We start from the raw sequence: 27,145 nt of genomic DNA on the forward strand, positions 1-27,145 counted from the left end.
GCTTTTTTAGGAATGGATTAGGAATGGATTAAATTAATATTTAATAAAGCATAAACATTATTTTAATGTATTTAGATTAGATATTTAAAATAAATCTAATTTATTCTAATTGATAATGACATACACATTTAAAAGGTAACAATTGGAACGACACCTAAAACCTTCAACTGTTTTCAGTCTTTGCCTAGTCTAAATATGGTTCTTATTTTGCTTTGAGCAAAATCATATAACAGTTGCTCTTTTGAAAGGTTTTTAATGGTGGAAGATCCCTAGGCCTGTGCAGATCTTTTCAAAGTGTGCCTGCTGGTTCAGTCAAAAGAGTGTGCATCTGTTGATTTCAGGGTTGTGAGTTCAAGTCCCACGTTGGGTGTAGAGACGATGTAAAAATAAAATATTAAAAAAAAGTTGCTACAATTTGCAGCTGTTTCCTGTTATATATTGACAGACTGTTGGTGACATACTGATGACCGGTGGCCAGCTCTTTATAACTATGACTAACATTTGTATCTTCTCTTCCTTTTAGCCTGAGGCAGAAATTATTTTTTTGTGCAGTAAAGTCTATAATTTTCTTCTCTTAGCAGGAAGAGATTAGGAGCTCCATTCCCATATGTCTGCCCCTCTTTTTTTAATTAGAAGATTTCTTTTCCACTCACCTCCTCTGTCTCCCTTGCTCTGGTCTTGAAAAAGTACAACTTGTATGTACAATATTTATTTTATTTTAGTATATATATGTCCACTGAGTGACCTAAGATTACCTTTTAACCACTTTTCTCAAACTGTGATTGGGATCTACCTGCATGAAAACCAGGTGCTTGTTAAAAATGCAAATTTCATAGTTCTGTTTCAGGGCTATGAATTAGCAGTTCTGGAGATGGGGTTCAGGGACTTTGTATTTTAAAATCATCATGCCTGTTAATTCTTGTGCACAGTAAATGTAAACATTTTTATTAAGCATTTGTGCATGCATCTGGTATATTCCAAATGTATTATATATTTTTCTAACTTACAATTCTTTTTTTAAAAATTACATTTCAAAATATAATTTTTTGGAAGAAGTTCATGAAAAGCATTACAGAAAATGTAGTTTAGCTGAGAGTCCAGCCCTGTGGGGTTGATAATGGTTTATCTTTATTCTGTGAATGTTATTTTATCAATCTCCTATCCATGGGATGTGTCTCATCTGTTTGGCTAAGGGCGGGGTAATAGGTGGTGTTAGTTTTGGTCCCTGTGTGACTTTCAGCCTAACTTTGCTTGCTCAGTCAATGACAATGGAGCAGTGATGTATTTCTTTCCCTATTCTCTGTGAAGAAAACCCTTGCTGTTTGCACCAAAGACTTAATACAAAGTATGTCTACAGACTAAACTGAAAAGTATTAAAAATAAAAATTGGCAAGTAATTAAAAATTACATTCTTGTGAATGGCTTTCAAGATCAAATGATACCAGAGAATTTTGGAAATGCTTTCTCTTCTCCTTGGACTGCTTCAAGAAGAGGAAGGGAAGCAGAGTGAGGGGCCGTAAAGGCTTTGCTTTTACTCACTATATGATGGTTGGAATGTCTCACAACCCACTAAGTCCAATTTCTTCATCTGAAAAATGGGAATAATAAAAGAACCCATGTATAGAGTTGATGGAAGAATTAAGTAATGCATGTAAAGTGCTTGCCATAGTACGTGGCAGATAGTAAGTAGTAGTTTTTATTATTGTATGTAAGATTTGTCATGTATCTGAATCAGATTTAAGAAAATGCCTGCCTCAAGTAGCTTATGTGCTAGTTATGAAGATAGTGCAGTGCAAAGAAATGATGGAGGACTCCAGGATGGGGGTGATGACTTTGACTGTGTGTACAAAGGCTTTCAGTTATATCTTTCTGTGTTATTATTATGGCGGCTTTGATGCTAGTGACATTGCCCCCATTTTACTAGTCAAGGAAACTGGGACTCAGAGATTTAGTGACATGTTTATTATCAGAAGCTAAAAGCAGCAGGGGCAGCACTCAGGCCGAGGATAGTTGACTTTAAGTGTAGTATTAGCATCCTATCTACGGCCTCATCCACTCCTCATAGCTGGATTGATGTCCTTATACATTCTAAGGATCCCATCTGATATGGAGGTGCCAGGATATGGTCTCACTTACTCTGTCTGAAATTCCAATTAATTCAGGCAACTTAGGGAAGAGGGCTCACATTTCCTGGGCTCCTGAGAAATCGCATTATAATGATTATTCATTACAACCCTCTGTGAAAGGGCTATCGTGTGAGATTGTCACAAGAATCAAGAATTCTCCTTTGTCTTTCTGATGAAACATTATTGAGGGAGAAGTACATGTATTAATTACATACCTTTTAAACAGACAAAAATGACCAGTTGTTGGGAAGCAGTTTATACTGATTGGTCAAAACTAGAAACATGAAGAAGCCGTAAGAAGTGCCATTTAAAGGACTGGAAATAATTCCGAATTAAAATTCATGCTTCATTTTAGTGGTGAATCACTCCATAAATATCCAGTGCTTGAAATGGAGGAAGTGAGAGATAATAATTTTTTTTTTTTTTTGGCAACCTAGAAACTGCTGGTTGTCTACTGAGAAATGCTTTGGCTTAACTCTTCCCTTCTTCTTCTTTTTTTTTTTTTTTTTTTTTTTGGTGAACCTAGGTGAATTGGATGGGTGATATGTGCCAGATCCTCCTTCACAACCGAGAAACTATTCAGCTATCAGCTGCCCTCTGGTGAAGAGAGCCACCCCACTGAGTTCTCGACCCCTAATGGGGGGAGTATCCAATGACAAGTTGGTACCAGGTATAAAGACCCAAGTACCTAATCCCAACTCAAAACAACTCTGAAGAGCTATTTCCAGCCTCAGAGGTCCCTGTGCATCAGCTGAAGTCTTTCCTGAGATGGTATCTTAGTCCCAGTTTCTCACTGCTAATCCTGCTTCATTTCCTTACCCAGAGGTACCATGCCCCAATCAACTCCCTGAATGCTAAACTCTGACTTAGACCCTGTTTCCCATGGAATCCAACCTGCAACAGTGGGGATTTGAGAAGGCTTATTCTCATAGTTGTAGGGTGGTAATCACACGTAGTGTACATAGTGGGTGTTAATACTATACACAGTAGTAATTCTGAGTTGTAGGATAGCAGAGAGACTCTAGAGACTTCAGAAGTTATTTAGACCAGTGGTTCCTGCACTTGAAGGACATGTGTATCAGAATCTCTGGGATTTTTTTTTTTTAATTTGACTTTCCAGGTTTTCTGAGTCATAATCTTTAGCATTAAAAAATTTGTTCCATAGTAATTTTGATGAAACCAGTCTATAGATCAGCACTTAAAAATGACTGACCAAGAAAAAGTTATTTATAGATGATAAAAAAAATTCTCAAATGCCAATGCCCTAATTTTTGCTGTATTTATTTTTAATGACTGAAGATCAAGGTTTTACAGAATGTGAGAACATGTAGAAAGTTTGGGTAAATGAGATAAATGAAAGATCAAGCCTGTCCTTTACCCAGGGGTTAGTGATTACCACTCTGTAGAGGTAGACATGTCTGATAACCCATGGGACATTTCAGTGAATATTACCAGACTCTCTGTGACCACAATAGGGAAAAACCCCTGCTAGAGCTGCCCTGTCCCCCACCTCAGTTTGCCGCAAGAATAGTTTTCCATCATTTGAGGCCATTGAAGCAAAGTATGGCCTATCGTGTCTGTAGTGGAGATTTCTGCACAGAGTGGTAAGTTTAGTTAGATGGTCTGGATGAGTATGTTCTGCAAGAAGCAGAGGAAGAACTTATAATCTTCAGAGAAAAGAAAGGACGATTTCAGAGGGATCGTTTAAATAAAGCCTGAGAATGGTTAGCCTGGATTAGAGGCATGACTTTTACTGGGGCTATAGTCAAAGATGAATAAATGTTGTGGTATTTTTCCTATCTGTAAAAAAAAAAAAATTAAGTCTGGACAGTCTTAAATGGAAGGATATTACAGGAATGATGTGTGTGTGTGAGAGAGACACAGCACGAATAGTCTTTCTCCCACCCTATGCCTTGGAAAGTTCACAGTCAGATTCCTCTGGGACTCTAATTGGAAGGGCAGAGATGTTTTTCTTAATGAAATTCAATCTTTTTGCTCCAGAGATGAGCTCAGAACAAAAATAAGATTATATTGTCTTATAGAACAACTCAATATAGGTCACAGTGGGATAAGTTTCATATACTTAATTGAATCTTTTTACGAATGGCATTTCTTAATGAATTTTTTATAGAAGATACAGTGTTTTCATTTACTAGCAACAAAAGGGAGAATTGCTTTATAAACATTTTAATAGAGAATTTATATATTGAAAGTAGTGCTGCCTATTCAAGTGACTGTTCTGTGGATGTTCTCAAAAAGCAGATGGTCTATCAGTATGTGGCCTCAAGGCATTATCCTTAAAGGGCTCCAATGTTAAGAATTATGTGAACAGGCATGTGTGCTGATGTATATGTATATGTGTATGTATATGTATATGTATATGTATATGTGTATACATATGCAAAACAGACATGCACACATATACACATTCATAATATTTATAATATATAACAAATATACATTATATATACTACTTATTTATCTTCTAAGGAAGGAAAATCGTTTGGGGAGGAATGTATTAGGGAAATTTTTGAAGGCAAATACTCATTCATTTTGATTTAAGCTCAGTGATCAGGAGTTAATTCCTGAAGTAGTAGGGAGAGTGATAAGGCAGTAATTCTGATATTGATGTCATTTCTATCATCTAGATGTGCGATCATCAACAAATCTCTTCTCCTTGAGTACTGGAATTTCATCTCTAAAATGTTGGGATAGGTGACCTTCAGGGACACCTTCAGTTGTAAAATAGCAGCTCATAGTATGTGAGTTTTAGGAGTTACTACTAGCAAAGCTATTTTGTTGGTTTTGCTACATGTAGATGAAAAACCATGGATCCATGTTCTTAACCACTACTACAGGTAATAATATCCATGGAGTTACTCTGAAAATTAAAATGAGATAATATATTTAAAGTAATGAGCATAGTGTCTACCTATAGCATAGAAAATGTACAATAAATAATATTTTTTATTGTCTTATAAATTATACTACTTCGGCAAGATATTCCCCTCACCTCCAAATCTGTATATTATTTAGGCTTATTAACCATAGTGACAATGAACCTATGTGTTTTCTAGGCTTAAATTAAGATTCCTAAGTGGACATTTCAATTTTTTTGGTAGTTATGACTGATATAAAATTACAGCTAAGGTCTCCCATTTTTCAAGGCCATATCTGAAATTTGGTGGAACTTCTCTGATCAGGGATAAAATATATTAGCACTTATGTATACACATAAAATGTTTTTATTCAAAATTTTTTCATTATAAAGCTAACATAAAATAAAACTTAAGCTATAGGGAAAAATTCAATGCTAAAAACACAATTACTATTAACATTTTATTATGGTTCTTAAATTATTTATTCCATATTTAATTTTTCTAAACCTAGAATAAACAATATTATAGGAATAATGTGAAATTCTGTTTTTATCACTTATTGTTATATTATGAGCATGTCTCATGTAATTTGGTATTTTTACAAACATCATTTTGATGGGTAACAAATATTTTAACTGTTCTAAATTTTTATTAATTTTGTATTTTCAAATGATTTTTTATATTTTTATAGGTATACAGTTATATGACCCAAAAATGTCAATATTACCTTTTCATAATTTCACATTCTCCTCTTATTTCTGTAGTATATTACATTGCATTGTCCAGTACTCAAGTATAAAAGAGATTTAATATAGTTGAACAGAGACAGTGTAGGGTGGCAGTAAGAGATAACACAGGAAAGAACTTGGATTTATGTCATGAAGTGTCTTGAATATTATGCTAACAATTTTGGACTTCATTCTGTAGAAATGAAAATGTGTGAAAAATGAAATTAGATCCTTACTTTACACTGTTAAGTTTTATGTGGATTATGGAGTCAACATAAAAGGCAAATATGTAATATACTTGAACAGAAAGACTATCTTTATGACTGCAACATATGAAACAATTTCTAAAACAGACATAAAAAGCATAATCCATACATTCTCATCCACAAATGTTTATTGAATGCTATGAAGACAGGCAGTACTCTATTTATTTGTGGTACAGTGGTGGACAGAACAGAAAAGATAATTCCTCCTCTTACGGGATTTTATTCTTCAAGTTTATAAAAATAAACACAATGTATTATAATTTATATAGTATATAAGAAAGTGGGAAGTGGTGTCTTCTCCTGGATCATTCTCCAAAACTCAATCCTAGTTGGTCTTCATTTTTCTGTCAGACTGCTTTTCTTAGTAATCTCCTTGTAGTTACCTGGCTGTAAATACCACCTACAGGCTGATGGTTCCCACGTTTTTGTCTCTGGCCCAGAATTCCAAGTTTATATAACCATTTCCCTACATGACACCTTCACTTGGATGTCCTATAAACATCTTAAACTTCACGTATATAAAACTAAACTGATTTCATCCAACAAACCTATTCCACCAAGTCTTCTTCATTCAACTGATACCAATTCCATCCTACCAGCTGCTTGTAATTTGGCTTCCTGTTACATTCAGGCTCCATTTCCTGTTCTATTTCCTATACGTATATTGTTTTCCACAGCCTCATTTTTTTTCCTATTTATTTTATTTTAGTATTATTTATTTATTTTTAATGTTTTTAAATATTTATTTTTGAGAGACAGAGTGTGAGTGGGGGCGGGGAGAGAGAGAGAGAGAGAGAGAGAGAGAGAGAGAGAGACACAGAATCTGAAGCAGGCTTCAGGCTCTGAGCTGTCAGCACAGAGCCCTATGAGGGGCTCAAACTCATAAACCGGGGAGATCATGACCTGAGCCAAAAAGTTGGATGCTCAACAGACTGCGCCACCTAAGTGCCCCATATTTTTATTTTTTATTATTGAAGTCATTGGGCTCTCTTTTGTTGGGCAGACTCCCACTGAAGGGCTTGACATGGTTGTTCCTTCTGCCTGGAGGGCAGCTATCTACATGGTCAACTCCCTCCCCCCAGCTATCTACATGGTCAACTTCCCCCAGCTATCTACATGGTCAACTCCCTCCCCTTTTCTGGGTCTTTATACAAATGCTGTTTTTCTCAGGGCAGCCCAAGTGGACTACACTATGCAACTTTATAACCATTGATCAAATAGACTCATTGTTTCATGAATGGTTTTAAATCGTGATATTTTAATTCTATAAATACTTCTTTGTTTATTGGCTGGAAAAAATTTTTTTGGTAAGTTTTTATTTCAAAATTATTTCCTGCTCACAGGCTAGAACACTTTAATAAAAAGGAATGCTTCTTTGGCAATCATTTGGTTATCCTGAGGTATAATTATACAACACCTGTGGGATACATGCTTCTTTTTATTGATTGAATGACTGTTTATATAAAAAAAAAAGTTTATTTATTTTTGAAGGAGAGAAAGATAGAGCATGAGTGGAGGAGGGGCAGAGAGAGAGGGAAACACAGAATCCAAAGCAGGCTCCAGGCTCTGAGCTGTCAGCACACAGCCCAATGCAGGGCTCGAACTGACGCTGTGAGATCATGACCTGAGCTGAAGTCGGCTGCTTAACCGACTGAGTCACCCGGGTGCCCGCTTAACTGACTGAGTCACCCGGGTGCCCCTGATTGAATGCCTTTAATTGATTGCAGGATCATTCATGTTTTAATCAATGTTCTTTCAAGTTATATTCTAGTTTGTGTTGGATTTTATTTCTCTATTAAGTGTTAATCCCATAAGCTAATTACCATAAATATTATTTGTATTTTATATTAAAATATTTTTAAATTTAATTTATTTTTTAATTTACATCCAAGTTAGTTAGCATGTAGTGCAACTAATGATTTCAGCAGTAGATTCCTTAATGCCCTTACCCCTTTAGCCCATTTCCCCTCCCACAACCCCTAAAACATTTTTAATGTGCACAGTAAATGGCTGATTTTGTCTTTTAATAGAATAGGTAATTCTATTTTCACTTACTGTAATTACTACTCTATTTGAATTAATTTTTGTCGTCTTAATTTGGGCTTTTTATTTAGCCTTGCTTTTTTACTTTTTTTCTTAAGTTGCTTTTCTTTATTCTTATTTCTCCCCTTCTAAAAAGGATACATACACTTAAGTCTTTTTGCAGTTACCCTCTTGTTGGACAACATAAAGACTTAGAATGTTCAGATTTTGATCAGTGTTTTCTATTTTTATATTTTAACTGCCACATTTGATGTTGTTATTATTGATTTATGCAACACTTTTCCAGATTCATTTCATGTTTACCATTTTCTTTGGTTACTGGCATTTCTTACATCTTAGCACTTCCCTAAGAATTAGTTTATTTATTTTTTATGAAATAGTTTACACATTTCTCTACTGATGGCTGTTGGTAATAAACTTTTTGAATTTATATTATTTTGTGAATGTCCTTATTTCAACTTTATTCTGGAAAGACAGTGTTGATGAGAATACAGTTCTGTCTGAAATCACTCTCTTAACCATTTTGAAGATACTCCACAATTTTTCTAGCTTCCATCGTTGCTTCTAAGAGGTGAGTCATCAGTCTGCCATTCTGTTGTAGAGAATCTGTTTTTTCTCCCTGGTGGCTTGTAAGATCTTTTTGTCTTTGGTTTTCTATAATTTCACAACAGTGTGTGTGTGGATTTCCTTTGGTTTATTCTTCTGTTGGGTTTGTTGCCTCAATTGTGAGGATTTATATAATTTTTCTTTACTTAAAAAATAAATTCTGGAAAATTATCAGCTCTTACCTCTTTAAATATTGCTTTTCCTGTTCTCTCTAGTTTCTCTTGAAACTCTAATTATATCATCTTATACACTCTACTTCTTCAACTCTTATTTTCCATCTCATGGTCTCTCTGTGATGCATTATATTTATTATTTCATTCTGTTTTCTTAGTTTCTTAATCATTTTTTCGTATTTTATTGAGAAGTTTCTAGAAGTATTCTATTGAGAATAACTTTTACAAAAATATTTTCCTGCTCTCTAGTTCTCTCTTCAACTTCTATATCTTTAAACCAACATAAAGTTTCTAATTTCAATTATATTTTTATATTTAGAAGTTTATCTGATTCTATTTTCAAATATGCATGGTTAATTTGATAGTCTCTTATTTCTTCATTTATACTTTCAGTACACTATTTTATTATTTATATTATTGTAGTATATCAATGTGTTATTTATACTTATCATTTGTATTCTTTTTAAAAAAAATTTATTTTGGGAGAGAAAGAGACAGAGACAGTGCACGAGCACAAGCTGGGGAAGGGCAGAGAGAGAGGGAGAGAATCCCAAGTAGGCTCTGTACTGTCAGTGCAGAGCCCAACTCAGGGCTCCAACTCACGAGCCATGAGATCATAACCTGAGCCGAAATCAAGAGTCGGATGCCTAATGGACTGAGCTACCTAGGTGCCCCTTACATTCTTATTATATAATTACTTATTCAGATTCTGATTATTTTAATATACCTAATTGTTTCATGGTGATTCTTTATCTTCTTGATTTTGCTGATTTTTGCTCCTAGTCACATGTTTCTCCTTTGTTTGTTTGTTTGTTTGTTTTTTGATTGTTTTCATTGTTGAGCTCCTAAACCTGGAGTTTTAGTTTTGGAAATTACTTGAGAAGTGGGTTTAAATGTGTTTCTCCAGAGATAACATGTATTTACTTTTGCCAGTGCCTGGGGGCACTACTGACCTAGGACTACTTTAAAGTTATACCTAGGTCTAATTTTATTTTGGAGTTTTTCCAATGACAGACAATATGAATTTCCTTAGTGATCCAACCCAAGGGAAGGCCTAAAACTATGGGTTCTCTGGGGAGAATTTCTGTCCCCCTTCTCTCAGAGCCAAGGCTATAAGAATATACGTATTACATCTCCCTGTGATGCTCTTCCCCTACTTCACTCACTTATCCCTTTATGCAGTATTCTTTGATCTGATTCTCTACTCTGTAAAGAATCCAGGCTTTGTGTCCTTTTACCTGTGTGTGAGTCCCATTAAAATCTAAGCTCCAGGCTACCAGGGAGTAATATAGCTGGATTCCAACTTTCATGTGAATTTTGGCTTCTTAGGATTTGTTTCTTTCTTTTTCTTTTTTTTCTTTTTTTGGTTTAGCTCAGTCATGTATTTTATTTTTTTATTTTTATTTTTTTCAAGTAAGCTTCATGCCTAGTACAGAGTCCGGTGTGGGCTTGAACTCACAACCCTGAGGTCAAGACCTGAGCTGAGATCAAGAGTCTGATGCTTAACTGACTAAGCCACCAAGGAACCCCATTAGTCATGTATTTTAAAATATTATTTGCATTTCATCTAATTAAAGTTGACATGGAAGAAGTAACAAATCTGAATAGATGAGAAACCATGCAAGAAATGTATATTTTAAAGAACTACCTTCAAAAATGAGTTCTAGACTCAGAAGATTTTATGGGTGAGTACTTGGAACTGTTATGGAATTGATAACTTCTCAAGTTTTATAAAAATTTCCAAAGCCTAGGAAAAATAATAACTGTTATATAAAACCCAATGAAGATAGTTTTGTTGAAATTTGTGGCTCAGTCTCATTTGCACATACTAATTTATGAATCTTGAACCAAAGACTATCAAGCAGCATATTAAAAAATAATATTTTAAAGTAGGGTTTATTTCAGGAACATAAAGATAGTTGATTTTAAGGGAATCTAATATTGTAGTAAATCAAAGGATTAAATCTGTATGACCATCTCTCAATAGATCCTGAAAAAGTGTTGATTATATGCATACATTTAGCATAAATGCTTAGTACTGGGAATAGAAACATTCATAACATAATAAATTATAGTTACTATGAAACCAATAATTAACATTATTTCATGGTAAAAAATTGGGTTTAGAGCCAAAAAGAAAGTGTCAAATTGATGATTTTTTAAAAATTCAAGTATAGTTAACAGTGTGATACTAGTTTTGGGTGTACAATATAATGATTCAACAATCGTATACATTTCTCAGTGTTCATCAAGATAAGTGTATTATTAATCCCCTTGATCTGTTTCACCCATTTCCCTCACCTACCTCCCCTCTGGCAACCACCAGTTGTTTGTATTTAAGAGTCTGTTTTTTTGTTTGTATCTTTGTTTGTTCATTTGTTTCTTAAATTTTACACGAGTTATGTAATATGGCATTTGTCTTTCTTTGACTGACTTATTTCACTTAACATTATACCCTCTAGTTTCATCCATGTTGCTGCAAATGGCAAGATTTCATTTTTTTTTATGGTTGAGTAATATTCCATTGTATGTATATGCTACCTTTTTTACCCATCTGTGGACATTTGGGTTGCTTCCATGTCTTGACTATTGTAAATAATGCTACAGTAAACACAGAGGTTTTCTTTAGGAACATACCCAGTAGTGGAACTACTGGTTCATATGGTAATTTTATTTTTAATTTTTAGAGAAACCTCCATACTGTTTTCCATACTGGTTGTACCAATTTGCATTCCTACCAACAATGCATGAAGGTTCCTTCTTCTCGACATCCTTTCCAACACTTGTTATTTCTCATGTTTTTGATACTAGCCATTCTGACAGGTGTAAAGTGATATCTCTTTGTAGCTTTAATTTGAATTTTCCTGGTGATTATGGATGTTGAGAATCTTTTCATGTGTCTGTTGGCCACCTGTATGTGTTCTTTGAAAAAATGTATATTCAGGGCTTCTGTACAAATTTTAATTGGGTTATTATTATTATTTTTTGAGTTGTGTAAGTTCTTTAGATATTTTGGTTCTTAACTCCTTATTGGATATATCGTTGCAAATATCTTGTCTCATTCACGGCAAAAAGTAGATTGCTCATATTGTTGATGATATCCTTCACTGTGACAAAGCTTTTTATTTGGGTGTGGTCCCAATAGTTTAAATTTGCTTTGGTTCCCCTTACCTTAGAAAATATATTTAGAAATTGCTACCTAATGTATTCTTACAGGAATTTTATGGTCTCATGTCTCACATTGAGATCTTCAATCCATTTTCAGTTTATTTTTGTGTATGGTGTAGTAAATTGTCTAGTTTTTATTCCTTTGCCATAGCTGTCCAGTTTTCCCAGAACCATTTGTTGAAGAGGTTGTCTTTTCCATTTTATATTCTTGCCTTCTTTGTCATAGATTAATCTATCATATAAATGTGGGTTTATTGTTCTATTGATCTATGTGTCTGTTTTTGTCCCAGTACCATACTGGTTTGATTACTACTGCTTTGTAGTATATTTTGAAATCTGTAATTATGATACCTCCAGTTTTGTTCTTCTTTTTCAGGATTGCTTTGGGTATTCAGAATATTTTGTGGTTCCATACAAATTTAAGATTATTCTAGTTCTGTGAAAAATACTGTTGGTATTTTGATAGGGATTGCATTAAATCTGTAAATTGCTTTGGGTAGTACGGGCACCTTAACAATATTTGTTCTTTTCAATCCATGAGCATGGAATATCTTTCCATTTTTAGTGTGTCATCTTTAATTTATTTCATGAGTGTTTTATAGTTTTCAGAGCACAGGTCTTTCACCTCCTGGTTAAGTTTATTCCTAAGTATTTTATTATTTGTGGTACAATTATAAATAGGATTGTTTTCTTAATTTCTCTTTCTGCTACTTCATTGTTAGTGTATAGAAATGCAACAGATTTTTGTATATTAATTTTGTATCCTGTGACTTTACTAAATTCATTTATCAGTTCTAGTAGTTTCTTGGTGGAGTCTTTAGGGTTTTCTGTATACAGTATCAAGAAATCTGCAAATAGCGACAGTTTCATTTCTTCCTTACAAATTTGGATGCCTTTTCTTTTTTTCTGTTTGATTGCTGTGGCTAGGATATACAGTACTATGCTGAATAAAAGCAGTGAGAGTAGATATCCTTGTCTTGTTCCTAATCTTAGAGGAAAGGCTCTCAATTTTTCACTACTGTGGATGATGTTCATTGTGGGTTTTGCATATATGGCCTTTAGTAGGTTAAGGTATGTTTCCTCTAAATCTACTTTGTTGAGAGTTTTTATTATGAATGGAATGTACTTTGTCAAATGCTTTTTCTGCATCTATTAAAAGGATCATATGATTTATTTTTCCTTTTTCTTGTTATTGTGATGTATCATATTGGTTGATTTTGTAAATATGGAATTTACCTTATATCCCTGGAACAGATCCCACTTGATTGTGGTGAATAATTTTTTTTAACATATTGTTGGATTTAGTTTACTAATATTTTGTTGAGAGTTTTTGTATTTGTGTTCACAGATATTGGCCTGTAGTTTTCTGGTTTTTTTTTTTATTGTCTTTATTTTTAGTATCAAGGTAATTCTGGCCTTGTAGAATAGATTTGGAAGCTTTCCTTCTATTTTTTGGAATAGTTTAAGAAGAATAGGTATTAAATCTTCTTCAAATATTTGGTAGAGTTCGCCTATGAAGCTATTTGGTCCTAGACTTTTTTGTTGGGAGTTGTTTGATTACAATTAAATTCTGCTAGTAATCAGTCTACTCAAATTTTCTATTCCTCCCTGATTCAGTTTTGGGAAGGATATATGTTTCTAGGAATTTATCAATTTCTTCTAGGTTTACAATTTGTTGGCATATAACTTTTCATCATATTCTCTTATAATCCTTTGTATTTCTCTGGTGTCAGTTGTTATTTCTTGTCCTTCATTTGTGATTTTATTTGAGTCCTCTCTCTTCCTTTCTTGATGAGTCTGGCTAGAGGTTTATCAATTTTGTTGATCATTTCAAAGAATCAGTTTCTAGGTTCATTGATCTGTTCAACTTTTTTAAACTCTCTATTTCATTTATTTATGCCCTTTTTAAAAAAAGGAATATAATATTTTAACTTGGATTCCATCAACAGGATAAACATGTTGTTTTTAAACTTCTTCAATTTATACACCAATCAATTATTTTTATTCTTGATATGCTACTCTCCCCCACTCTTTTGCAGCTATTACAAATTCACAAAGTAAAGATTTTTTTTTTTTAGTAGGCTCCACATCCAACATGGGATTTAAACCCATGACCCCAAGATCAAGAGTCACATGCTCTACTGACTGAGACATTCAGGTGCCCCTGTTTCATTTATTTCTGATCTCATCTTTATTATTTATGTTTTTCTACTGGCCTTAGGCTTCTTCTTTTTCTAGCTCCACTAGGTGTAAGGTTAGATTGTTTATTTGAGATTTTTCTTGCTTCTTTGGGCCTGGATTACTACACTTAGAACAACTTTTGCTGCATCCCAAAGATTTCGGACCATTGTGTTTTTATTTTCATTTGTCTCCATGTATTTTTTGACTTCCTCTTTGATTTCTTGGTTGAACCATTCATTGTTTGGTAGTGTATTATTTAGCCTTCATGTATTTGTGTTTTTTCCATATTTTTTCTTGTGGTTGATTTCTAGTTCCATACTGTTATGGTTGAAAGAGATGTGTGATAGGACTTCAGTCTTTTTGAATTTATTGAGACTTGTTTGGTAGCATAGTATGTGATCTATTCTGGGGAATGTTCCATGTACAGTTGAATGTATGGTTTTGGATGCAATGTTTTGAATATATCTGTTAAGTCCATCTGGCTCAATGTGTGTTATTCAAAACCACTGTTTCCTTGTTGATTTTCTTTTTGGATTTATCCATTGATGTAAGTGGAGTGTTAAAGTTCCCTACGGTTATTGTATTACTGTCAGTTTCTTCCTTTATGTCTATTATTGTTGCTTAATGTTTGAGATGTTCTCATGTTGGGTGCATAAATATTTACAATGTTATATCCTCATGTTGGAATGTTCCCTTTATCATTATGTAGTGTGTCTTGTTATCATGTCTGTTTTAACGTCTATTTTGTTCCAATATAAGTATTGCTACCCCAGCTTTCTTTTTGCTTCCATTTGAGTGATAAATGTTTTTCCATCCCTTTACTTTCAATCTGCATGTATCTTTAGGTCTAAAGTGAGTCTCTTGTAGGCAGAATATGGATAGGTCTTACATTTTTATCCATTCACTCACTCTGTGTCTTTTGATTGGAGCATTTATTCCTTTTACATTCAAAGTAATTATTGATAGGTATATATTTATTGCCATTTTGTTACTTGCTTTATGGTTGTTTTTGTAGCATTTCTCTGTTTCTTTCTCCTCTTGCTCTATTCCCTTGTGGTTATATGGCTTTCTTTAGTGATATGCTTGGATTCCTTTCTATTTATTTTTTGCTTTATTTTTCCTTTATTTTTACAAGTATAGCAAAACCTTGGTTTGCAAGCATAATTCGTCCTGGAAACATGCTTGTCATCCAAAGCACTTGTATATCAAAATGAACTTCCCCATAAGAAATAATGGAAACTCAGGAGACTCGTTCTGCAACACAGAAATATTTATATGAAAATGGTTATAATATTTTAATATAATATAAAATAATAAAGAAAATACAAAATATAAAGAAAAACAAATTAACCTGCACTTACCTCTGAAAACCTTTGTGGCTGGTGTGAGGGAGACGAGAGAGGAGGGTTAATGTGTAGGATGACTTTGACTATCACTAACAGAATCACTGCTATCTGTTGGCTCAATTGAATCTTTTTCTTTTTGTGCAGTTTTAACAAGGAGCATATCCAATGAAGCAAAGCATTCCAAAGCTTACTCTTGTATGGAAAAATAAAGGACTGTCCATAGGTGCTTTGAAGTGATAAAAAATACACTAGTGCCAGTTGTGGGCACCTTCCAACGTTCTGAAAAATCAGTGATTTCTGACAAACACTGCAGCCTGAGACTGAGTTTCTGAGCATGGGGGATGATCACCCACAATCCCGCAGTGAGTGAGAGAGGGAGAAAGAGAGAGAGGGAGAGAGAGAGAGAGAGAGAGAGAGAGAGAGAGAAGAACCATTGGCTCTGTTGTGATCATGTGGCATGTGGCATCACGTACTAATATTGCAAGACATCGCTCATTTATCAGGTTAAAATTTATTAGAAATGTTTGCTTGTCTTGCAGAACACTCAGCAAACAAATTACTACAATCCAGGGTTTTGCTGTGTATGATTTGTGGTTACCATTAGGCTCATATTTAACATCTTAAGCATACATGGTCTATATTAAGTTGATGGTTGCTTAAATTTGCAACCATCCTAAAAGCACTGAAGTTTTACTCTCTCCCTTACATTTTATGTATATCATGTCATACTTTATATCCTTTTATTTTGTGGATTCCTTGACTGATTTTTGTAGATATAAGTGATTTTACTGTTTTTGTGCTTTAACCTCTATACTGGTTTTATAAGTGCTTAATCTGTTACTTTTATTAAATTTGTATTTACCTGTGAAATTTTTGCTTTTCCTTATTTTCTTATACCTGCTGTCCTTTTACTTCTATTAAAGAATTCCCTTTCTGATTTAGTGGTGATAAACCTCTTTAACTTTTGTTTGGGAAACTCTTTATATCTCCTTTTATTCTGAATGATAGCTTTGCTGAGTGGTTGCAGGATTTTTCCTTTCAGCACTGTGAATGTATCATGTCATTCCCTTCTGGCCCGCAAAGTTTCTGCTAAAAACTGCTTGGTGATGTTGCCGAGTTCCCTTAACCTATTCTGATTTATTATTATTACTTTTTTTTCTGTTTGCTATTCAGCTCTGTTGCTTTCCATTACTCTGTCTTCCAGCTTGCTGATCCTTTCTTTTTGCCTCCTCTAATCTATTATTGATTTCTTCTAATGTATGTTTTAAAGTTTATTTACTTATATTTGAGAGGGAGAGGGAGAGAGTAAGAGAGAGAGAGAGAGAGAGAGAGAGAGAGAGAGAGAGAAGAGAGAGCTAGAACGAACAAGTGAAAGAGGGGCAGAGAGAGAGGGAGACAGAGAATCCCAAGCAGGCTCTGCACTGTCAGTGCAGAGATGGATGCAGGGCTCAAACTCACAAACCATGAGATTGTGACCTGAGCTGAAATCAAGAGTCAGATGCTTAAGTGACTGAGCCACCCAGGAGCCCCTAATGTATTTTTAATTTTAGTTATTGTGTTCTTCATCCATGATTGGTTCTTTTTATATATTCTGTCTCTTTGTTGAAAGTCTCACTGTGATCCTCTATTCTGTACTCAATCCAGTAAGTATCTTTATAACTCTTACTTTGAATGGCCAATCAGGCATGTTGCTTTTCATTTCATTTAGCTCTTTTGCTGTGATTTTCCTGTGTTCTTTCATTTGGGACATATTCCTGTCTCTTCATTTTGTATAACTCTTTTTGTTTCTGTGGGTTAGAAAAGTCTGCTCTGTCTCTTGATCTTGAAAGTAGTGACTTTATGAAGAAGAGGTCCTCTAAAACCCTATAGTGTAGTGTCCCCTGTTCCCCAGAACCTCACGCTTCAGGGGTGCCTCCTATGTGGGTTGCATGAACCCTACTGTTGTGGCTGAACCTCATTTGCCTTTAGTCTAGCTGGCCCTAATGGTCTACGCTGCCTGTCTTGGGTCAGGTTTGGTTCTTGTGCTATTAAGAGCACAGTCTGGGGCTGTTGTGGGCTTGTAGTTGGGTGATGTCAGCAGTCAGACCAGATGCCTGCCCCCAACCCATTTGCCAGGGCTGTGATGACCCCAAACTGCAGAGCTCTCTCCTTGTGTGGCCCCCTGAGAAGTTTTTGTTGGTGGGCAGGGCTGACAGTCAGATAAGATGCCTTCCCTCACTACATGTGCTGGAAGTGCAGATTGGCAGGGCCCTCTCTCTGCACTGCCAGTTATAAATAGGTTTGGCTGCTGGGACTGTAGTCGTACTTGTGTGTGTTGTTATCTTCCCCTCTCCCCAGGACAGGAGTCATTTTGGAGTGATGCCAGTCCCTGCTGGGGCTGCTTGCAGGATAAAATATGGGAGGAACCACTTTGGAGGGACTCCTGCCAAGTGGAATGAATTGGATGGAGTGGATCTGCAGGAGACTGAGAGGGTGGGGTGTGCAGTGTTAGCAAGGTACGTGGAGGGTGTTCACACTGGTTCCCACTGTTCTACTATCTAGGGTGGGGTGAGGGAGAGAAATGGAGGCTACCACGTCTTTTGTTCTTAGAGAAGTCTCCTAAAGATCCCTGCCCCTCCAGCATATATTCTGAGATTAGCAAATAAATCTTCATGTATACCTGAAGCACTTTACAAACTGCTGCTTCTGTGCCAGGTTGCTTATTATGCCGTCTCTTTTAGAGCAGGGATTCAGTTTCCTATTGCCCTCCAGCTCTCCTCAGGGCTAAGCCCACTTATTTTTAAAATACCTGGAGTTAAGTTCTGCTGGTTGTAAAAACTCATAAAGTTAAGCCCCAGTGGTTTTCAACTGGGATTTGTCTTCCAAGTTCTGGTTCCCTGTGTCTGGGGTGCCTGGTGTGGGGTCTGTTCCTCTCCCTTTTCTGTGCTTAAGGTGCCCTTCCTGTTTGTGGTTAGTCTCACCAAGAACTTGATTCCTGACTGACCAAGTCCTACCCTATTTGGTGTGGCCTCCTCTCTACAATTAACTGGAAAGTCTGTTCTGCCAGTTTTCAGGTCATTTTTTGGATTAGTTGCACAGATGCGGCCATTATTTAGATGTGTCCATGGGATGAGATGAGCTTAGGATCCTCCTACTATGCCATCTTCCCAACCTCCCCTGGTGATTTCATTTTCAGAATCATAGTTTTCACAGTTCAAGATGGGGAAAAATGGGATCACTAAAAGACAGCAGCATCAGAGTTGGAAGAGAAAAGAAACAAGAACAGAACTTAGGGAGTTCCGGTACTGGGTGGGTTGAGAACATGTGGTTAATGAGTTTGATTGAGAACCTGGGCAGTACAGCTTTTTGCAAAATGTAATGAGGAAAGAATTTTAAGAATAAGACAAGACCAAATGATATAAAACACCACAGGGTGGTTGAAAAAGAAAAAGAGTAAGGAAAGGTCATTGGATTTCACTATTAGGAAGTCATTGGTGACTTTTCAGAGAGGTGTTTCAGTAGAGAGTTATGGATGGAGTACAGTTTATAGTTTATTGAAGTATGGACTCAAAATGGAATAGATATGGTTAGTATGTACTTCTCCACCTTGTTTGTTGGTAAAGAATAGGAGAAGAACAAGGTAGCACATTAAAGAAAAAAATACACTTTGAGATTTGATTTTTGTCTTTAAGTAAGCAATGGTATTTATAGACGAAAAGGAAAGAAAATTTTGTATGGAGAGATGAAAGACTTTGATGGAATAATGTTTTGGATATTAATACACTCAAAGGAAGGAAACTTTCAGATGGAGAGATTAAAGACTTTGATGAAAGAAATACTGTTTTGGAGAAGTCACAAAATCATAACATAAAAAACTAGTAAGAATTAACCTTGATATAGAAAGAGATGCTTTTCTGAGAAAGGAAAGAAAAAGTATGTGTGAGCACACAAAGAAACTTAGGGGTGGGAAGGAGGAGGTGAAGAGAAACAATGTTTAGTCTTTATTTCAGTGAAGTAAGATAATTTAGTGAGACTAAAGATAGTATGAGTACACTTTTGGAGACTTGAAAAATGGAAAAGTTATTGAACTTTCTTTGGGGATGTTTGATAATAAGTTAATCAGGAATGATTAAAAGGTAAATTAGAAGTAACAGGTGAGATGAAAGAACATTAATTTATAGATAAGAACCTTAAAATGAAGTGTTTCCTGAGATTTATTTCCATTATTGTGTAATTATAAATGTTGCAGATCATGTTGCCCACACAGCAAACTCTGAGATAGAAATTTGAAAACAGGAAGTTTACTGGGGGAGTGCTCTGGGATCAATACCTATGGGGAAAGAGAAGGAAGCAGGATTAGGCAAAAAGATCTGATAGACTCTGATACAATCTCAAAAAGGCCACTCCTAACTCCACAGGGTGGATGGGGGGTGCCCTCAGAGCTGTCCTGCATTGATGTGAGGGGCCAGCTGCTATAACTCTGTGTTGATCTGTCACCGATGCAAGCAGCCCCTGGTAAGGGGATGTGACCTGGGGCAAGGAGACTCTCTTTAGCTTAGGGCAATTTCTAGAAAGTCCTGACAACTGAGGGCTGTTAGCTGACAACACTTCTGTAGCAGGGGAGCTAAGTCTTCAGTCCTGAAGGGACTGGAGTCTGTATCATAGCTTCTACTTCAGTTTACTCCTTTTGCTACTCAAATCTGATTTTTCACATAACTTCTGGGAGTGAGTCCTCCAGGAATCTTCTAGACTACTTAAAAAAATTTTTTTTAATGTTTATTCTTGAGAGAGAGAGAGTGTGCAAGGGGGCGGGGGAGAGGCAGAGAGAGGAGGAGACACAGAATTCGAAGCAGGTCTAGGCTCTGAGCTGTCAGCACAGAGCCCAATGTGGGGCTCAAACTCACGAACTGTGAGATCATGACCTAAGCCGAAGTCAGACACTTAACTAATTGAGCTACCCAGGTGCCCCTTCTAGACTACTTTCTGTGTCTTCATAAGAGGACAGTAAATGGTATAAACCATGGATCTTAGTACTGAGCTGGGCTTAAGTGGCAATCGATAGTCATCAACTTCTTCCTCTTTATCTGTTATATGTCCCCCTCATTGCCAGCTTGCATCTCTTCTGGTCTAGGTTTTATCCTTTGAGGTACCCAGGCCTTCATTTCTGACATATTTGAGCCCCTGGTCACCATTTTGGGCTTTGGCTGCTGCATTCATCAGTTTACCTTAATATTTGGGCAAAGAATACTCAGAAATGACCAAGTGTATCACCTGGATGCTAAATATGTTCCTCTATGCCCTACCTCCTCCTGATGACCAGCGTCAATAATCCTTGGCAGGATGATTGTTGTTCTTGCATCCTTTCTTGGCAAAGGAAGCCAAAGTACTTGAGCATCAGCCATAGATTGAAAATTGCCGGGTCTCTTTCGGGAGCCAGGACTTCTAACTTGACCAAAACCAGAGCTGCCAGAATAAGTTATAGGGGACAATTCATGCAGCCATAGGGTGAACTGACTTCAGTAAATAGGTGAATAAGAGGAGGAGCAGGGGCACAAGCACTGTGTCCACTGGCCCTGCTGTGCCCTGGACTGGGATTACCATTTCCCTCTATTTCTGGGACAAGGCAGTAAATACATACTGCTGTTTATTCTGAGCGATTGAGAATGCCTTCTTATTCTCCTTTAAATAACGATAAAGAGAACACATTCGCCATGTCAATAGCTTCATACCACGTACTTGAGGCATGTTAATCTGCTCCAGCAGATACCATATCTGGCATAGCAGCTGCAATCAGGGCTGTTCTTTGAGTTTGGCAGCTTTTAGGTTCTTTCTAGCATTTTTAGGAACTAGACTGGTGAATCAAATTGAGACGTGTTGGTGGAACTACAGTGGTGAATTAAATTGAGACCTTCAGAATGGTCTTTAACAATGCACTAATCTCTATTATTCTCCCAGGGATGTGATACTTACCAGCACATATTTTATTCCTTTGGTAAATGGAGTAACACTTGGACCCTTCCATGGAGAATAGTTATCTGGTGGGTTTTCTGACTTAGAGTTTATCCTACTCTATTATCTTCACTTCTCTAAGCTATGTGATCCCTTTTATCACCGTCTACCATGGAAATTCTGACAGCTTTACTCTGCTGGTAGGGGCCATCACTTTCCATATTCCTCTTAGAGTCATGCTAGAAGCATATTAGCACCATGCCCAAGGGCATTGCCAGGATAGTAACTCTTACAATACGTGTTTTCATACAATATGTGGCCTTTTCTGTTTTTTTTTTCCACTCAGGATGAAGTTTTCAAGGTTTATCTATGTTGTAGCATATATCAGTGCTTCACTCCTTTTTATGATTGAATATTATTTCCCCATATGGATATACCTCATTTTGTTTATCCCTATATCAGTTGATGGACATATAGGTTATTTATACATTTTGGCTGTTATGGATAATATACTGCTGTTAATATTCATGTATAATTTTTTTGTGTGTGGACATATGTCTTTTATTTTATTATTTTCCTTTTTTTTAATTCAAATTTTAGTTAACATACGGTGCGATATTGGTTTCAGGAGTAGAATTCAGGGATTCATCACTTACGTATAACACCTAGTGCTCATCACAACAAGCGCCCTCCTTATACACATCCCCATCTAACCCACCTCCCACCTACCTACCTCCATCAACCCTCAGTTTGGTCTCTATCATTAAGAGGCTCTTGTGATTTGTTTCCCTTCCTTCTATATGTTTTTTAATGACATTTCTTTACTGGTGTTGTATGTTTGGGTTCTCTGAGATGCACACTCTTGAGATTGCGTTTATTGTTAAGGGTGTGCATTAGGGAGTTCCCTTGGGGTCAAACCTGTGCAAGAGAGAGGTGGGAGAAGCAGGGTTAGGTGCAGGAGTCCAGCTATGATGCAGGCCCTGCCTGGTAGCCTTTGCTGACCCCATGGGGAGCTCTTAGCCTGTCAGAGATGTCCCACATTGGGCTAAGTTTTCCAGTCCTTTATGCCTTGATCAGTCATTTTCTGCAGACTACCCCTGGAAGGGTGGGACTTTGGGTGAAGGGGCTCTCTGTGGCTGAGGCAGAGGCAATCCCCGAAGAGGCCAACAGTGAAGGCTGCACCTTCTACAGGTGGAACCATAAGAGCTTCCTTGTGACTTTCTCAACATCATATCATAAGTGGTAAAGAATCTAGGTTTTCTGATTCTTACTTAGGAGGTTTTTCCTTCTTTACATGCTACCTTTCGCCTCATCTGACTACAGTGTGACTGGCACCATGCTTGCCAGTATGCTCTCTAAGCCTCATTCTTGGCTGCATGAAGTTGTGTGGACTTCATGTGAAAGTAATATTTTTGAAAAACCTCAGGTGGCCTGAGTTTAGCAGAGTAAGCTCCAGGATTGGCTGAGGCACAGCATTCCTGGCAAGGAGTCATTGCTAATTCACCAAGGTCCCTCAGACAATTTATTATAAATCTGAAGGGACACTGAACCAGCCAGCTTGCTTCCCATTTTTGTTCATTTCCAGGGTGGATACTGAGCTTGGCGTCTCACTGGCTCTTTTTGCTGCCTGAATATGTCAGTCTTGCTCTAAAAATAGCCCTAATCCTACTGGGGTCATTGTGGGTTGCCTAGGCCTCAAATTCTCTGCAACTCTGAGGAGGTTGGAGAGGAAGATGAAAGGAGTCATTAAAGAAAAGGAGAGATTTTATTTAGTGTATAACATAGAAAACATAGAGCTATAGAAAACAAGAATGATTGCTCTTGTTTGAGCTATAGAAAACAAGAGTGATTGCTTCATGAAGTCTAGGTTAACATGAAAGAGGTTATCTAATTAATCTTAAGAGAGCAAGGGATTGTTATGTAGCTGTGCAGGCACAAGAGGAGAGAGAATGATTGATGGCATCGAGGTAAAACAAAGAACATAGTGTAAGAGTCAAAAGCTCTGGGTTCTAATTCTGACTCTACCACTTACTAGCATATACGTTTGGGTAAAAGTCTTGCCCTCTTTTGGTTTAATGTTTTCATCTTTAAAATGAGTCTGGGGGCGCCTGGGTGGCTCAGTCGGTTAAGCGTCCGACTTCGGCTCAGGTCATGATCTTGTGGTCCGTGAGTTCAAGCCCTGCGTCAGGCTCTGTGCTGATGGCTCAGAGCCTGGAGCCTGTTTCAGATTCTGTGTCTCCCTCTCTCTCTGCCCCTCCCCCATTCATGCTCTGTCTCTCTCTGTCTCAAAAATAAATAAACGTTAAAAAAATTAAAAAAAATAAAATGAGTCTGATTACATACAATTTGTTCTATTTCTTTGCTCTTTACTTGGAGCAAATAATAGGTAGAAATGTGTGAAGTTCCATATGGAAAATAATAAATTTCTGGGGCCCTCTCACATGAATTTTGAGACTTTGGGTAATTCTTGAGACTCTGGGATACATATGAAGTGGATGGTAGAATCTGGAAGATCATAGATCTTGGAGGTCCTAATTATCTTGGGAAGTCTGGTTTAGAGGAGGAGAACTAGTTTAGTTCTTTTTTTGTAGCTTCAGGGAGTCTTGGCTCATCTATTCTTTTGGAAGTCCTCTGGAAATTGAAAATTCACTGCGCCCTTATAGGTGGCTTTAGTCTTTTTGGCCCTGTCTCAAATCTCTTGGACAGAATGAGGTTCTCTTGGAATAACTGAAAGTTCAGGAAATGAGTCAGACTGATTGGTGTAACATGATATGGATCCAACAAAAATATATTCTTGATGTAGAAGTTTGTTAAGGTTTGAGGAAAAAAAAACCCACAACTTTTGTGAGAACTGAGTCAAGTAGTGATATTTTAGAATGGATATTCTCTATAGATTCTTGATGAAGATACATATGTGAGGATACCATAATATTTCATGGAAGACATAGCAGAAGCAGGACTCATGGTCTGTTGAAGTAGTCTTCTGATTCATCTTACTAGCTTGTTTTGTTCTGGTCCATTCTTTACACTGTCAAAAGAATTATCTTTCTAAATCTGCTTGGGCTACTTTTCCTGTTTAACTCTGAAGCTCGTAGACTAAAGTCCAAATTCCTTAGCCTGATATATACTAAAATCTGGGGCAGGGATCTTATCTGCTGTGTTCACTGCTGTGCCTCATTGCCTAGGATAATTTTTAGCATATATTTAAGTGCCCCCCAAATATTTGTTTATTAATTAATAATGGACATTTGTGATTTGGCTTTTACCCTGATTTTCAATTTATTACTTACCTTTCCAGTTACCTGTCTTCCCTAGCTCTACTTATTGGGGACAGGTTGTTCACTGTTCCCAAAATCAGTTTGCGTATCTCAATCTGTGTCTTTGAACTACTTTTCTTGCTGACTGGAATAACCATCCTATGTGTCTGAAAAACAGTCTATTGATTCTTTGATATTCACCTCAATTGACACCACTTTTGTGATTACTTTCCTGACCCTCGTGGTGTCTTTCTGTTTCCATTCTACTTTGTTCTATAGTGGTCATAACTTTGAATGCTGGAGATTAACTGTTTTCATGTCAGTCTCTCTCATAAGATTTTTTCTTATTCATCCTTGTACTATTCTAGTTCCTGGATATAATAGGTACTTAATTAATTGTGTTGAATGATCAAATGGATGTATTTTGTGACGAACCGGATAGGTTTGGTTTGTATACCATGTTCTCTCCATGGGCTATAATTAAAGAACTGGAAGGAATACTGAAAGGTCAAACAGTAGGTATTATGCCAAAACATATTCCTTTTGTTCTGGTTTTCAAGATGAAAACTAGCAACACGTTTCAGAGTCATAAATCTGGGCTCAACCACTAATCACAAGTTTAAACTCTGGTGCTTAATGAGGTTTGTTCTTCCCATGAAATACCCTCTGTCATTTGGGGAGAAAACTCTTTTCTCAGGGCACTGACTGCACCACCAAGCTCTGGTTCAATATTTTATACATTCCCAAAGTGGACCAGTAATAACTCAGTGCGATTTTTTACTCCTATTGCAGAAAGAATTTAAAATGTATATTAGAAGGTAGCACTTTGTGTAAAGGACTAGATTATGTAATATAATGACTAAAGCAAAAATAACATGATTTATTTTATGACACAGTACCTAATAAAGCAGCATATTAACTATTAAATTGCCTTGAAAATGAATTCTTACTTGCTTGGATCTTTATTGGAGAGGGACACTTATGGCAGATGGTAAAAACAGAGACATATTTCAAAGTTAGGCAAAGTGCTGGAGAATCATTTTCATTTCATTTCTATTTTGCATGTTTCACATTTACTAGTCTCAAATAACTCTCCAGTTTGTTAGAATTACTTTAATGACACAGAATTGATGAATTGATGAATAACCGTTAGTGTTGCGAGAGCTGGGAACAAAACAGGGTACAAATGCCACATGTAATACCGAATTTCGATAATGTGACTGTGGGTGTGGTATATGGAGTTAGTTTAAGACTAAGTCCTCTAGTTTCTTACCACCTCCCCGGTTAGCTATATAATGACAGTATAGTTAATCTGTAGTTCCTTCAAGGTAGATTGTTCAAGTCTGCTGTTTCACTCCTGGTTTTTCTATCCTAGTCTGTGTACTTATATATAGGGTCTCGATTATCTGTTTCTTGTAAACTCTCTGGGTCATGGGAACTCATCTCTGTTGTGAGTGCTCCAGTGTTGTCCTTATTCTCCGTCTGTTATATCTTTTGTTTCTGTAAATGCAATTAGAACAGTCCACCTAATGAAAAAAAAGGTACTATTTCCTAAAGGTTTGTTAGGAGCTTTCTACATATGTCATCTAATTTAATCTACACATAAGTCTTACGAAGTGGATATTATCATCTGTATTTTGTAGAAGGGAAATGAACTAAAAGATTTTGTTATTTGTCAGACTATAGTATTGAGTATCATTCATCCACCAAATATTTACTGAGCTCAGTGTCAGACGATGAGTTTATAGTTGTGAAAAAGTGATTCTTGCTCTAATGGAGCTGATATTCTAGAAGAAGTCAGTTACAGAGTCTTTGACTTCAAGACTGACATATAGCGGAGCACCCCATACTGTAAGATCCTTGAAAATAGGGATCATATCCAGGGACTATGGTAATTAAGCTACTGAATTGAGTGGAATTCTGACAACCAGGATGTATTCTTATTTGTCATCCCTAGTTTTCTCCTTAGTGAATATTTGAAAAGCTAAGTATGTTTGCATGGGTAAAATAATGGATAACCAACTCCAAAGCTGATTTACTCCAGTGACTTTTCTCTCCTTCAAATCTCCACAAGTGGTTGCTTAGCTGAAGGCACTAGTTTCTGGCTCCCCTTAAGAAGCTTCAAATATTTATGGTATGGGAAACACATAAACTAATAACCTGTTATTATTATCTCAGTACAGATTAGCTTATCAGGTGAACAGTCATGGCTAGATGGGCCCAAGTCTGAACCATATACCAAGAAAATAGAGTCCAGGCAGGTAAGCTGTTCTGACTGAGGCCATTCCTTTTTTTTTTTTTTTTTTTTTTTGCAAGGGAAGCAGGCTAAGGCCTGGGGCAGTGGGGGTGAAGATGTAGACAAAGTGTTAAGGATCTTCAGTGATGCACGAAATGTATGTGTGTGTGTATATGTGTGAGTGTGTGTTTCACAGCTTTGCCTGAAG

This window comes from Prionailurus viverrinus, chromosome B4 (assembly GCF_022837055.1).
Source record: "Prionailurus viverrinus isolate Anna chromosome B4, UM_Priviv_1.0, whole genome shotgun sequence".
Classification (NCBI taxonomy): Eukaryota; Metazoa; Chordata; class Mammalia; order Carnivora; family Felidae; genus Prionailurus; species Prionailurus viverrinus.